The sequence below is a fragment of the Pristiophorus japonicus genome, chromosome 2 (genome assembly GCF_044704955.1).
Source record: "Pristiophorus japonicus isolate sPriJap1 chromosome 2, sPriJap1.hap1, whole genome shotgun sequence".
Taxonomy (NCBI): domain Eukaryota; kingdom Metazoa; phylum Chordata; class Chondrichthyes; family Pristiophoridae; genus Pristiophorus; species Pristiophorus japonicus.
The window spans coordinates 54962828-54977265 of NC_091978.1; the positions used below are offsets into that span (position 1 = coordinate 54962828).

Sequence of the window (14438 nt, forward strand, 5' to 3'; positions counted from 1 at the left end):
ACAAGTTTCTTATTACAGCGATAACTTTCTTGAAGAAATTAATTTTTTTTTTAAATATATAAATGTTTGGTAAACCAATTTTGTTTTAAGAGGGAGAAGAGCTGTGAAGCACTTCACAGCAAGATTCCCAAGTGACAGAACATTATGTTTCCGTGAGATGCACGTTACTGCATCATATGTTTGTTTTATAAATGAAACACAAAAAGGACTCACCATATCAATCAAGTGCGGTTTTATAATATGAAAACAGTGTTGCTTTTATTTATACATTCCAGTATGAGCTGCTGCAAGATATTAAGATAAAAGGATATTGGAACCTAAACTAAAAACTGGTGACTACAGAAGTATTTTTTCTTGCTGTTTCTGTTTGCTATATTTGAGGTGGTTTGTGTTAACTTTTCAATCCTACTGTGTGTTTTAGATTGAAATTTTCTGCTGTGGATTTTGTTTCTGGTGACAGTTTTGTGTTTTCAAAACTAAGTCCCTTTACTTTCATATTTGCAGGATTTATTCATAAGATAAACTCCTAGGCTCCAATATTCTAGGTTCCGTGCTCCACTTACAGATGTGCAGCGGAGCCAGACTGCTGGCCACCTACAGCATGAGGCCAAGTCACAGAGATAGTCATTTCCATAATCGAGGTGGGTTGCCCCACCTATACAGGAGCATCAGCCAGTTTTGAGGCCTTTACTAGGCTCACAATGGAGCATCTGGCATAAGTTCTGTTGGGTCTATGGAGGGTGTGTGACGGGCACAATTCCTGGAGTAGCTCAGAAACCTCTCCCAGACCTGCCCCCAAAACAGTTTTTGGACATTGGATGGCTGTAAACTTGCCTACTCTTAAACCATCTAATAACCCGGCAGATCCAGGTTCTGCCCCAGATTCTTCCTATCCCTGTGGACAAGCCACTTTACTCGATGCACTCGTCAGACCGCCCGAATAATAATAGGTTTTTACAGCACAGAAGGAGGCTGTCCCTTTTCCATCGCTTTGAAGCAGCTGTCCATTTAATCCCATTCTTCTCGCCTCTCCTTGTGTCTTTTTACATTTTTCTTTTTCAAATATATAACCACTTCCCTGTTGAAATCTGTTGTGGATTCTACTTCCACTGTTTTCAGTAGTCAATCCATGTCCTGACAACCCGCTGCATAAAAAATAAATCGCCTAATCTCTCCATTTTTATTGCCGTTGAACATTAAATTAGTTACTGGTTAATTGACCAGTAGGATCTTCTCTTGATATTCTTTGTTTTAATGAAAAAGCCCCCATTGTCTCCAGTCTCTCAAAACTAAAGCCTCTCATCCATGCTGTCATAGCAATGGATCAATTCTGCACCCGCTATATGACCTTGCCATCCTTCCTAAAGTAGGATGCGTGAGTCAGAACATAATATTCTAACTCCAGCTTAGCCAGTGATTTGTATAGCTTTAATATTTCCTCTGTTTTTATAAACAATGTCTTTATTTATAAAAACCTCAGATCATTTATGTTTTTTATACAGCTTTATTAACTTGTTTTACCATTTTTTTTAGAATTTGTGTATTTGAACCTCTGCTCCTGCCCTTTTAAAGTTTCACTGTTTAGTGTATATCTTCTCTTTATCCTTCCTCAGAAGTTGTATCACTAAATTTCATCTCAATACTTTCTTCACAATGCACTAACTTGACTACATCCTCCTCAAATCACTTATAGTCCTCCGCACACATTTACTATACTCTATTTTTATGTTGTGTTCCACTTCTACCCAAGTACAGATCAATAAAGCTCCAGGTTCTGTCATAGAAACATAGAAAATAGGTGCAGGAGTGGGCCATTCGGCCCTTCGAGCCTGCACCACCATTCAATAAGATCATGGCTGATCACTCCCTCAGTACCCCTTTCCTGCTTTCTCTCCATAACCCTTGATCCACTTAGCCGTAAGGGCCATATCTAACTCCCTCTTGAATATATCCAATGAACTGGCATCAACAACTCTCTGCGGCAGGGAATTCCACAGTTAACTCTCTGAGTGAAGAAGTTTCTCTTCATCTCAGTCCTAAATGGCCTATCCCTTATCCTAAGACTATGTTCCCTGGTTCTGGACTTCCCCCAACATCTTCCTGCACCTAACCTGTCCAGTCCCGTCAGAATCTTATACGTTTCTATGAGATTCCCTCTCATCCTTCTAAACTCCAGTGAATAAAGGCCCAGTTGATCCAGTCTCTCCTCATATGACAGTCCAGCCATCCCTGGAATCAGTCTGGTGAGCCTTCGCTGCACTCCCTCAATAGGAAGAACGTCCTTCCTCAGATTAGGAGACCAAAACTGAACACACTATTCCAGGTGAGGCCTCACCATGCCCTGTACAACTGCCGTAAGACCTCCCTGCTCCTATACTCAAATCCCCTGGCTATGAAGGCCAACATATCATTTGCCGCCTTCAGCGCTTGCTGTACCTGCATGCCAACCTTCAATGACTGATGAACCATGACACTCGGGTCTCGTTGCATCTCCCCTTTTCCTAATCTGCCGCCATTCAGATAATATTCTGCCTTTGTGTTTTTGCCCCCAAAATGGATAACCTCACATTTAGCCACATTATACTGCATCTGCCATGCATTTGCCCACTCACCTAACCTGTCCCAGTCACTCTCTTAGTGTCCTCCTCACAGCTCACATCGCCACCCAGTTTTGGTGTCATCTGCAAACTTGGAGATATTACATTCTATTCCTTCATCTAAAGCGTTAATGTATATTGTAAAGAGCTGAGGTCCCAGCACTGAGCCCTGCGGCACTCCACTAGTCACTGCCTGCCATTCTGAAAAGGACCCGTTTATCCCAACTCTCTGCTTCCTGTCTGCCAACCAGTTCTCTATCCATGTCAGTACATTACCCCCAATACCATGCACTTTGATTTTGCACACCAATTTCTTGTGCGGGACCTTGTCAAAAGCCTTTTCAAATACAAATACAAATACAAATACACCACATCCACTGGTTCTCCCTTGTCCACTCTGCTAGTTACATCCTCAAAAAATTCCAGAAGATTCGTCAAGCATGATTTCCCCTTCATAAATCCATGCTGACTTGGACTGATCCTGTCACTGCTTTCCAAATGCGCTGCTATTTCATCCTTAATAATTGATTCCAACATTTTCCCCACTACTGATGTCAGGCTAACCGGTCTATAATTACGCGTTTTCTCTCTCCCTCCTTTTTTAAAAAGTGGTGTTACATTAGCTACCCTCCAGTCCATAGGAACTGCTCCAGAGTCGATAGACAGCTGGAAAATGATCACCAATGCATCTACTATTTCTAGGGCCACTTCCTTAAGTACTCTGGGATGCAGACTATCAGGCCCCAGGGATTTATCGGCTTTCAATCCCATCAATTTCCCTAACACAATTTCCCGCCTAATAAGGATATCCTTCAGTTCCTCCTTGTCACTAGACCCACTGTCCCCTAGTACATTCGGAAGGTTATTTGTGTCTTCCTTCGTGAAAACAGAACCAAAGTATTTGCTTAACTGGTCCGCCACTTTGTTCCCTATTATAAATTCACATATTTATAGAAGCTTTTGCAGTCAGTTTTTATGTTCCCTGCAAGCTTTCTCTCGTACTCTATTTCCCCCCTCTTAATTAAACCCTTAGTCCTCCTCTGTTGAATTCTAAATTTCTCCCAGTCCTCAGGTTTGTAGCTTTTTCTAGCCAATTTATATGCTTCTTCCTAGGTTTTAACACATCACACACTCTAGGATGGCCAGCTCTCTAATGGGTTCCACGAAATATTGGTTTAGAAAACCATCTCTAATACACTCCAGGAAATCCTCCTCCTCCGCATTGCTACCAGTTTGGTTAGCCCAATCTATATGTAGATTAAAGTCACCCATGATAACTGCTGTACCTTTATTGCACACATCCCTTATTTTTTGTTTGATGATGTCCCCAACCTCACTACTACTGTTTGGTGGTCTGTACACAACTCCCACTCGAGTTTTCTGCCCTTTGGTATTCCACAGCTCCACCCATATTGATTCCACACCATCCAGGCTAATGTCCCTCCTTACTATTGCATTAATTTCCTCTTTAACCAGCAACGCCACCCCGCCTCCTTTTCCTCTCTGCCTATCCTTCCTAAATGTTGAATACCCCTGGATGTTGAGTTCCCAGCCTTGGTCCCCCTGGAGCCATGTCTCCATGATGCCAATTACATCATATCCATTAATTGCTGTCTGCGCAGTTAATTCGTCCACCTTATTCCGAATATTCCTCGCATTGAGGCACAGAGCCTTCAGGCTTGTCTTTTTAACATACTTTGCCCCTTTAGAATTTTGCTGCAATGTGGCCCTTTTTGTTTTTTGCCTTGGGTTTCTCTGCCCTCCACTTTTACTATTCTCCTTTCTATCTTTTGCTTCTGCCTCCAATTCTGTCAATTTCTGCATACATGGATATTGGTTTTATTCTGAAAATGATACTCATTTGTGTAGAATATGTGATTGCCAGCACAATAATTTGCCAATCTTAGCCATTCCATGTGGAATAGATAGTGTGTGGAAGTAGACAAGGGAAATCAAGGGCCAGTTCCTCTCTTCCACTGACTCATGGAATTCTCCAGGTGGCCACTTACTGATCGGCAGGACCAGAAACCAAGTTGCCCGCTTGCCCTCTGGGTCAGTGAATAATGTGTACTATAGGGAGAAACCTCAAAAGGGAGAAAGCAAGAAATTGCGAGGAGAAAAAAAATTTTGTTCTCCAGTAAGTCTTAAAAGAATGCCAATGAACTACTTGCAATATTGAGAAAGCAATAGGATATGGAAAAGTATCTGGAATGGCAAGTAGATTTCAGACAAAATCCTTTCCTTTATTTTAGTGAGAATGAGCAAAGATTTTCAAAATTATTCTCCAAAATTTACACTGTAACCTGCAGGAGTCCTGATTCTAGGGCTAAAAGTGATTATAGAGTCAACTGTTTAACATGTGAATAAGCAGAGAAAACCATATGGAGCATAGGATGAGTATGCTGACTAGCAATTCGAGGGCAGAAACACACATTTTTACTAGGGGAAGCAACATATTCATGCAAACCACCTCACAGAATCATGTTAAAACAATACATCATTGTTTGTATAAAAATCTATTTAAACGGACCTGATTAGAGACAAATTACAATTTGTGTGACTCATTGTTTAGAAATTGCTCTGTCTGTGTAGAACTCCCCTGGTGACTCAGTCGGTAAACATGCAGTTTGGTACTGAGTCACCCAGACAAGGAAGGTCCCAGTTTTGATCCCTAATTTGTGGTGAGTTCACTGATCTCGACCACAATGGCAGTAAGGGTGCTACAATAGGTCTTCCAGAATAGGGACGGGAAAGATCATCCGGAGCTTCTGCTCTGAATTATTATCCCTCTATAGGAAAGTGTATCTGACTGGATTTGGGTGAGAACAGGATTGACCGCAAGTTCCATATATGAATGTGTGCAGTGAATGCCAGAAGCTGTTCGACCATGGGGTGCATCATAGCAGAGTCTTCTGACAACAACAACAGCTTGCATTTGTACAGCACCTTTAGCGTAGTAAAATATCCTGAGGTGCTTCACAGGAGACTGACATTCACATACAGGAACTTTCCAGCAGAGGTCTCTGGATAATGACCAGGAAATAGCAAGAAATATAAAAACAGACAGTAAGAGCTTCTACAGGTATATAAAAAGGAAGCGAGTAGCTAAAGTAAATGTTGGTCCTTTAGAGGATGAGACTGGGGAATTAATAATGGGAAACAGGGAAATGGCAGAGACTTTGAACAAATGTTTTGTATTGGTCTTCACAGTAGAAGACACTAAAAGCATCCCAATAATAATAGATAATCAAGGGGCTACAGGGAGGGGGGAACTTAAAATAATTACTATCGCTAGAGAAAAAGTACTGGGCAAACTAATGGGATTAAAGGTGGACAAATTCCCTGGATCTGATGGCCTGCATCCTAGGGTCTTAAAAGAAGTGGATGCAGAGATATTGGTTGTAATCTACCAAATTTCCCTGGATTCTGGAGAGGTCCCAGCGGATTGGAAACCCGCAAATGTAAAGCCCATATTCAAGACAGGAGGGAGACAGAAAGCAGGAAACCGTACACCAGTTAGCCTAACATCTGTCGTTGGGAAAATGCTGGAGTCCATTATTAAGGAAGCAGTAGCAGGACATTTAGAAAATCAACCGGACGGTCTGCACCTGGGCAGGACCGGAACCAATGTCCTAGGGGGAGTGTTTGCTAGTGCTGTTGGGGAGGATTTAAACTAATATGGCAGGGGGATGGGAACCAATGCAGGGAGACAGAGGGAAACAAAAAGGAGGCAAAAGCAAAAGACAGAAAGGAGATGAGGAAAAGTGGAGGGCAGAGAAACCCAAGGCAAAGAACAAAAAGGGCCACTGTACAGCAAAATTCTAAAAGGACAAAGGGTGTTAAAAAAACAAGCCTGAAGGCTTTGTGTCTTAATGCAAGGAGTATCCGCAATAAGGTGGATGAATTAATTGTGCAAATAGATGTTAACAAATATGATGTGATTGGGATTACGGAGTCGTGGCTCCAGGATGATCAGGGCTGGGAACTCAACATTCAGGGGTATTCAACATTCAGGAAGGATAGAATAAAAGGAAAAGGAGGTGGGGTAGCATTGCTGGTTAAAGAGGAGATTAATGCAATAGTTAGGAAAGACATTAGCTTGGATGATGTGGAATCTATATGGGTAGAGCTGCAGAACACCAAAGGGCAAAAAACGTTAGTGGGAGTTGTGTACAGACCTCCAAACAGTAATAGGGATGTTGGGGAGGGCATCAAACAGGAAATTAGGGGTGCATGCAATAAAGGTGTAGCAGTTATAATGGGTGACTTTAATATGCACATAGATTGGGCTAGCCAAACTGGAAGCAATACGGTGGAGGAGGATTTCCTGGAGTGCATAAGGGATGGTTTTCTAGACCAATATGTCGAGGAACCAACTAGGGGGGAGGCCATCTTAGACTGGGTGTTGTGTAATGAGAGAGGATTAATTAGCAATCTTATTGTGCGAGGCCCCTTGGGGAAAAGTGACCATAATATGGTGGAATTCTGCATTAGGATGGAGAATGAAACAGTAAATTCAGAGACCATGGTCCAGAACTTAAAGAAGGGTAACTTTGAAGGTATGAGGCGTGAATTGGCTAGGATAGATTGGCGAATGATACTTAGGGGGTTGACTGTGGATGGGCAATGGCAGACATTTAGAGACCGCATGGATGAATTACAACAATTGTACATTCCTGTCTGGCGTAAAAATAAAAAAGGGAAGGTGGCTCAACTGTGGCTTTCTAGGGAAATCAGGGATAGTATTAAAGCCAAGGAAGTGGCATACAAATTGGCCAGAAATAACAGCGAACCTGGGGACTGGGAGAAATTTAGAACTCAGCAGAGGAGGACAAAGGGTTTGATTAGGGCAGGGAAAATGGAGTACGAGAAGAAGCTTGCAGGGAACATTAAGGCGGATTGCAAAAGTTTCTATAGGTATGTAAAGAGAAAAAGGTTAGTAAAGACAAACGTAGGTCCCCTGCACTCAGAATCAGGGGAAGTCATAACGGGGAACAAAGAAATGGCAGACCAATTGAACAAGTACTTTGGTTCGGTATTCACTAAGGAGGATACAAACAACCTTCCGGATATAAAAGGGGTTAGAGGGTCTAGTAAGGAGGGGGAACTGAGGGAAATCTTTATTAGTCGGGAAATTGTGTTGGGGAAATTGATGGGATTGAAGGCCGATAAATCCCCAGGGCCTGATGGACTGCATCCCAGAGTACTTAAGGAGTTGGCCTTGGAAATAGCGGATGCATTGACAGTCATTTTCCAACATTCCATTGACTCTGGATCAGTTCCTATGGAGTGGAGGGTAGCCAATGTAACCCCACTTTTTAAAAAAGGAGGGAGAGAGAAAACAGGGAATTATAGACCGGTCAGCCTGACCTCAGTAGTGGGTAAAATGATGGAATCAATTATTAAGGATGTCATAGCAGTGCATCTGGAAAATGGTGACATGATAGGTCCAAGTCAGCATGGATTTGTGAAAGGGAAATCATGCTTGACAAATCTTCTGGAATTTTTTGAGGATGTTTCCAGTAAAGTGGACAAAGGAGAACCAGTTCATGTGGTATATTTGGACTTTCAGAAGGCTTTCGACAAGGTCCCACACAAGAGATTAATGTGCAAAGTTAAAGCACATGGGATTGGGGGTAGTGTGCTGACGTGGATTGAGAACTGGTTGTCAGACAGGAAGCAAAGAGTAGGAGTAAACAGGTACTTTTCAGAATGGCAGGCAGTGACTAGTGGGGTGCCGCAAGGTTCTGTGCTGGGGCCCCAGCTGTTTACATTGTACATTAATGATTTAAACGAGGGGATTAAATGCAGTATCTCCAAATTTGCGGATGACACTAAGTTGGGTGGCAGTGTGAGCTGCGAGGAGGATGCTATTAGGCTGCAGAGTGACTTGGATAGGTTAGATGAGTGGGAAAATGCATGGCAGATGAAGTATAATGTGGATAAATGTGAGGTTATCCACTTTGGTGGTAAAAACAGAGAGACAGACTATTATCTGAATGGTGACAGATTAGGAAAAGGGAAGGTGCAACGAGACCTGGGTGTCATGGTACATCAGTCATTGAAGGTTAGCATGCAGGTACAGCAGGCGGTTAAGAAAGCAAATGGCATGTTGGCCTTCATAGCGAGGGGATTTGAATACAGGGGCAGGGAGGTGTTGCTACAGTTGTACAGGGCCTTGGTGAGGCCACACCTGGCGTATTCTGTACAGTTTTGGTCTCCTAACTTGAGGAAGGACATTCTTGCTATTGAGGGAGTGCAGCGAAGATTCACCAGACTGATTCCCGGGATGGCAGGACTGACCTATCAAGAAAGACTGGATCAACTGGGCTTGTATTCACTGGAGTTCAGAAGAATGAGAGGGGACCTCATGGAAACGTTTAAAATTCTGACGGGTTTAGACAGGTTAGATGCAGGAAGAATGTTCCCAATGTTGGGGAAGTCCAGAACCAGGGGTCACAGTCTGAGGATAAGGAGTAAGCCATTTAGGACCGAGATGAGGAGAAACTTCTTCACCCAGAGAGTGGTGAACCTGTGGAATTCTCTACCACAGAAAGTTGTTGAGGCCAATTCACTAAATATATTCAAAAGGGAGTTAGATGAAGTCCTTACTACTCGGGGGATCAAGGGGTATGGCGAGAAAGCAGGAAGGGGGTACTGAAGTTTCATGTTCAGCCATGAACTCATTGAATGGCGGTGCAGGCTAGAAGGGCTGAATGGCCTGCTCCTGCACCTATTTTCTATGTTTCTATAATACAATCAAGCAGAGTCAACATAGTTTTATGAAAGTGAAATCGTGTTTGACGAATTTTTAGAGTTCTTTGAGGATGTAACGAGTAGGGTGGATAAAGGGAAACCAGTCGATGTGGTGTATTTGGATTTCAGAAGGCATTCGATAAGGTGCCACATAAAAGGTTACTGTACAAGATAAGAGCTCACGGGCTTGGGTAATATATTAGCATGCATAGAGGATTGGCTAACTAACAGAAACAAAGTCGGGATAAATGGGTCATTTTCAGGTTGGCAAACAAACCACAAGGATCAGTGCTGGGGCCTCAACTATTTACAACCTATATTAATGACCTGAAAGACGGGACGGAGTGTAATGTAGCCAAATTTGCTGATGATGCAAAGATAGGTGGGAAAGCAAGTTGTGAAGACCGACGCAAATAATCTGCAAAGGGATATAGATAGGTTAAGTGGGTGGGCAAATATTTGGCAAATGGCGTATAATATGGGAAAATGTGAGGTTATCCACTTCGGTAGGAAGAATTAAAACGCAAATTATTATTTAAATGGAGAGAGACTACAAAATGCTATGGTACAGAGGGATCTGGGGGTCCTTGTGCATGAAACACAAGAAGTTAGCATGCAGGTACAGCAAGTAATGAGCAAGGCAAATGGAATGTTGCCCTTTATTGCAAGATGTATGGAGAATAAAAGTAGGAAGTCTTGCAACAACTGTACAGGGCGTTGGTGAGACCACACCTAGAGTACTGCATACAGTTTTGGTCTCAATTTAAAGAGGGATATGACTTGAATTGGAGGCAGTTCAGAGAAGGTCCATTCCTGAGAGAAAGGGATTGTCTTACAAAGAAAGATTCAGCAGCTTGGGCCTATACTCATTGGAGTTTAGACGAATGAGAGGTGATCTTAACATAGAAACTAGGTGTGGGAGCAGGCCATTCAGCCCTTTGAGCCTGCACCACCATTCTATAAGATCATGGCTGATCATTCACCATTCGTGCTTTCTCGCCATACCCTTTGATCCCTTTAGCCGTAAGGGCCATATCTAACTCCCTCTTGAATATATCCAACGAACTGGCATCTGTGGTAGGGAATTCCACAGGTTAACAACTCTCTGAGTGAAGAAGTTTCTCCTCATCTCAGTCCTAAATGGCTTACCCCTTATCCTCAGACTATGTCCCCGGTTCTGGATTTCCCCAACATCGGAAACATTCTTCCTTCATCTAACCTGTCCAGTCCCGTCAGAATTTTATATATTTCTATGAGATCCCCTTTCAACCTTCTAAACTCCAGTGAATACAAGCCCAGTCGATCCAGTATGTCCTCATATGTCAGTCCTGCCATCCCAGGAATCAGTCTGATGAACCTTCACGGCACTCCCTCAACAGCAAGAACGTCCTTCCTCAGATTAGGAGACCAAAACTGAACACAATATTCCAGGTGAGGCCTCACTAAGGCACTGTACAACTGCAGTAAGACCTCCCTGCTCCTATATTCAAATCCTCTCGCTATAAAGGCCAACATGCCATTTGCCGCCTTCACCGCCTGCTGTACCTGCATGCCAACCTTCAATGATTGATGTACCATGACACCCAGGTCTCGTTGCACCTCCCCTTTTCCTAATCTGCCGCCATTCAGATATTCTGCCTTCGTCTTTTTGCCACGAAAGTGGATAACCTCACATTTGTCCACATTATATTTCATCTGCCACTTGTTTGCCCACTCACCTAACCTGTCCAAGTCACCCTGCAGCCTTTTAACGTCCTCCTCACAGCTCACACCGCCACCCAGCTTAGTGTCATCTGCAAACTTGGAGATATTATACTCAATTCCTTCATCCAAATCATTAATGTATATTGTAAATAGCTGGGGTCCCAGCACTGAGTCCTGCAGCACCCCACTAGTCACTGCCTGCCATTCTGAAAAGGACCCATTTATCCTGACTCTCTGCTTCCTGTCTGCCAACTAGTTCTCTATCCACGTCAGTACATTACCCCCAATACCATGTGCTTTAATTTTGCACACCAATCTATTGTGTGGGACCTTGTCAAAAAGCCTTTTGAATGTCTAAATACACCACATCCACCGGTTCTCCCTTGTCCACTCTACCAGTTGCATCTTCAAAAAATTCTACAAGATTTATCGAGCAGGATTTCTCTTTCATAAATCCATGCTGACTTGGACCAATCTCGTCACTGTTTTTCAAAGTGCTGCTATTTCATCTTTAATAATTGATTCCAACATTTTCCCCACTACCGATGTCAGGCTAACCGGTCTCTAATTACTCGCCTTCTCTCTCCCTCCCTTCTTAAAAAGTGGTGTTACATTAGCTACCCTCCAGTCCATAGGAACCGTTCCAGAGTCGATAGACTGTTGAAAAATGATCACCAATGCATCCACTATTTCTAGTGCTACTTGCTTAAATACTCTGGATGCAGACTATCAGGCCCTTAGTATCAGCCTTCAATCCCATCAATTTCTCCAACACAATTTCCCGCCTAATAAGGATTTCCTTCAGTTCCTCCTTCTCACTAGACCATCGGTCCCTTAGTATTTCCGGAAGGTTATTTGTGTCTTCCGTCGTGAAGACAGAACCAAAGTATTTGTTTAACTGGTCCGCCATTTCTTTGTTCCCCATTATAAATTTACCTGAATCTGACTGTAAGGGAGCTGCGTTTCTCTTCACTAATCTTTTTCTCTTCACATATCTATAGAAGCTTTTGCAGTCAGTTTTTATGTTCCCAGCAAGCTTCCTCTTTTATTCTATTTTCCCCCTCCTAATTTAAACCCTTGTCCTCCTCTGCTGAATTCTAAATTTCTCCCAGTCCTCAGGTTTGCTGCTTTTTCTGGCCAATTTATTGGATTTAACACTAGCCTTAATTTCCCTTGTTAGTCACGGTTGAGCCACCTTCCCCGTTTTATTTTTACTCCAGACAGGGCTGTACAATTGTTGAAGTTCATCCATGTGATCTTTAAATATTTGCCATTGCCTATCCGCCGTCAACCCTTTAAGTATCATTCGCCAGTCTATTCTAGCCAATTCACGTCTCATACCATCGAAGTTACCTTTCCTTAAGTTCAGGACTCTAGTCTCTGAATTCACACTGTCATTCTCCATCTTAATAAAGAATTCTACCATATTATGGTCACTCTTACCCAAGGGGCCTCGCACAACAAGATTGCTACTTAGTCCTTTCTCATTACACATCACCCAGTCCAGGATGGCCAGCCCTCTAGTTGGTTCCTCGACATATTGGTCTAGAAAACCATCCCTAATACACTCCAGGAAATCCTCCTCCACCGTATTGCTACCAGTTTGGTTGGCCCAATCTATATGTAGATTAAAGTCACCCATTATAACTGTTGTACCTTTATTGCACACATCCCTTATTTCTTGTTTGATGCTGTCCCCAACCTCACTACTACTGTGTGGAGGTCTGTACACAACTCCCACTAGCGTTTTCTGCCCTTTGGTATCCCGTAGCTCCACCCATACAGATTCCACATCATCCAAGCTAATGTCCTTCCTTACGATTGCATTAATTTCCTCTTTAACCAGCAACGCCACCCCACCTCCTTTTCCTTTCTGTCTATCCTTCCTAAATGTTGACTACCCCTGGATGTTGAGTTCCCAGTCTTTGTCACCCTGGAGCCATGTCTCCGTGATGTCAATTACATCATATCCATTAACTGCTACCTGTGCAGTTAATTTGGCCACCTTATTGCGAATGCTCCTCGCATTGAGATACATAGCTTCAGGCTTGTCTTTTTAACACCCTTTGCCCTTTTAGAATTTTGCTGTAATGTGGCCCTTTTTGCTTTTTGCCTTGAGTTTCTCTGCCTTCCACTTTTACTTTTCCTCTTTCTATCTTTTGCTTCTGCTCCCATTCTGCTTCCCTCTGTCTCCCTGCATAGGTTCCCACCTGCCTGCCATATTAGTTTAACTCCTCCCCAACAGCACTAGCAAACACTCTCCCTAGGACATTGGTTCCGGTGCTGCCCAGGTGCAGACCGTCCGGTTTGTACTGGTCCCACCTCCCCCAGAACCGGTTCCAATGTCCCAGGAATTTGAATCCCTCCCTGCTGCACCACTGCTCAAGCCATGTATTCATCTGAGCTATCCTGCAATTCCTACTCTGACTGCACGTGGCACTGGTAGTAATCCCGAGATTACTACTTTTGAGGTCCTACTTTTTAATTTAGCTCCTTGCTCCCTAAATTCGTCTTGTAGGACCTCATCCTGTTTTTTACCTATATCGTTGGTACCTAAATGCACCACGACAACTGGCTGTTTACCCTCCCCCTTCAAAATGTCCGGCACCCGCTCCGAGACATCCTTGACCCTTGCACCAGGGAGGCAACATACCATCCTGGAGTCTCGGTTCTGGCGCAGAAACGTCTGTCTATTCCCCTTACAATAGAATCCCCTATCACTATCGCTCTCCCACTCTTTTTCCTGCCCTCCTGTGCAGCAGAGCCAGCCACGGTGCCACGGTGCTGCTGCCCTCCCCTGATGAGAAATCCCCCTCAACAGTACCCAAAGCGGTGTATCTGTTTTGCAGGGGGATGACCGTAGGGGACCCCTGCACTACCTTCGTTCCACTGCTCTTCCTGTTGGTCACCCATCCCCTATCTGGCTGTGTACCCTTTACCTGCGGTAAGTCCAACTCACTAAACGTGCTACTCACATCATCCTCAGCATCGCGGATGCTCCAGAGTAAATCCACCCGCAGCTCCAGTGCCGCAATGCGGTCTGTCAGGTGCTGCAGACGGGTGCACTTCCCACACATGTAGTTATCAGGGACACTGAAAGCGTCCCTGACTTCCCACATAGCACAGGACGGGCATAATAAGTGTCTGAGCTCTCCTGCCATGACATAACCCTTAGATTAACTTAATTTGGCAACAATAATGCTAAAGGTTACTTACTGATAAAGAAAAAGAAAAACTACTCACCAATCACTTACCCCCTTGACTGTGACGTCACCTTTCGATTTCTTTCTACTTCTTTGTTTACCTTCTGCCCTTGTAGCTACACCGGCTGCCCTTTAGGCCTCTCGTAAGACGTCCCCGACTCCCTTCTCCCCCGACTGC

General features: G+C 43.6%; 1 protein-coding gene across 4 annotated transcripts in view; it reads left to right on the forward strand.

The window, feature by feature from the left end:
• The window catches only part of ctif (CBP80/20-dependent translation initiation factor), a 300050-nt gene that overhangs the window by 223635 nt on the left and 61977 nt on the right, over window positions 1-14438 (forward strand). The window lies entirely within an intron of this gene.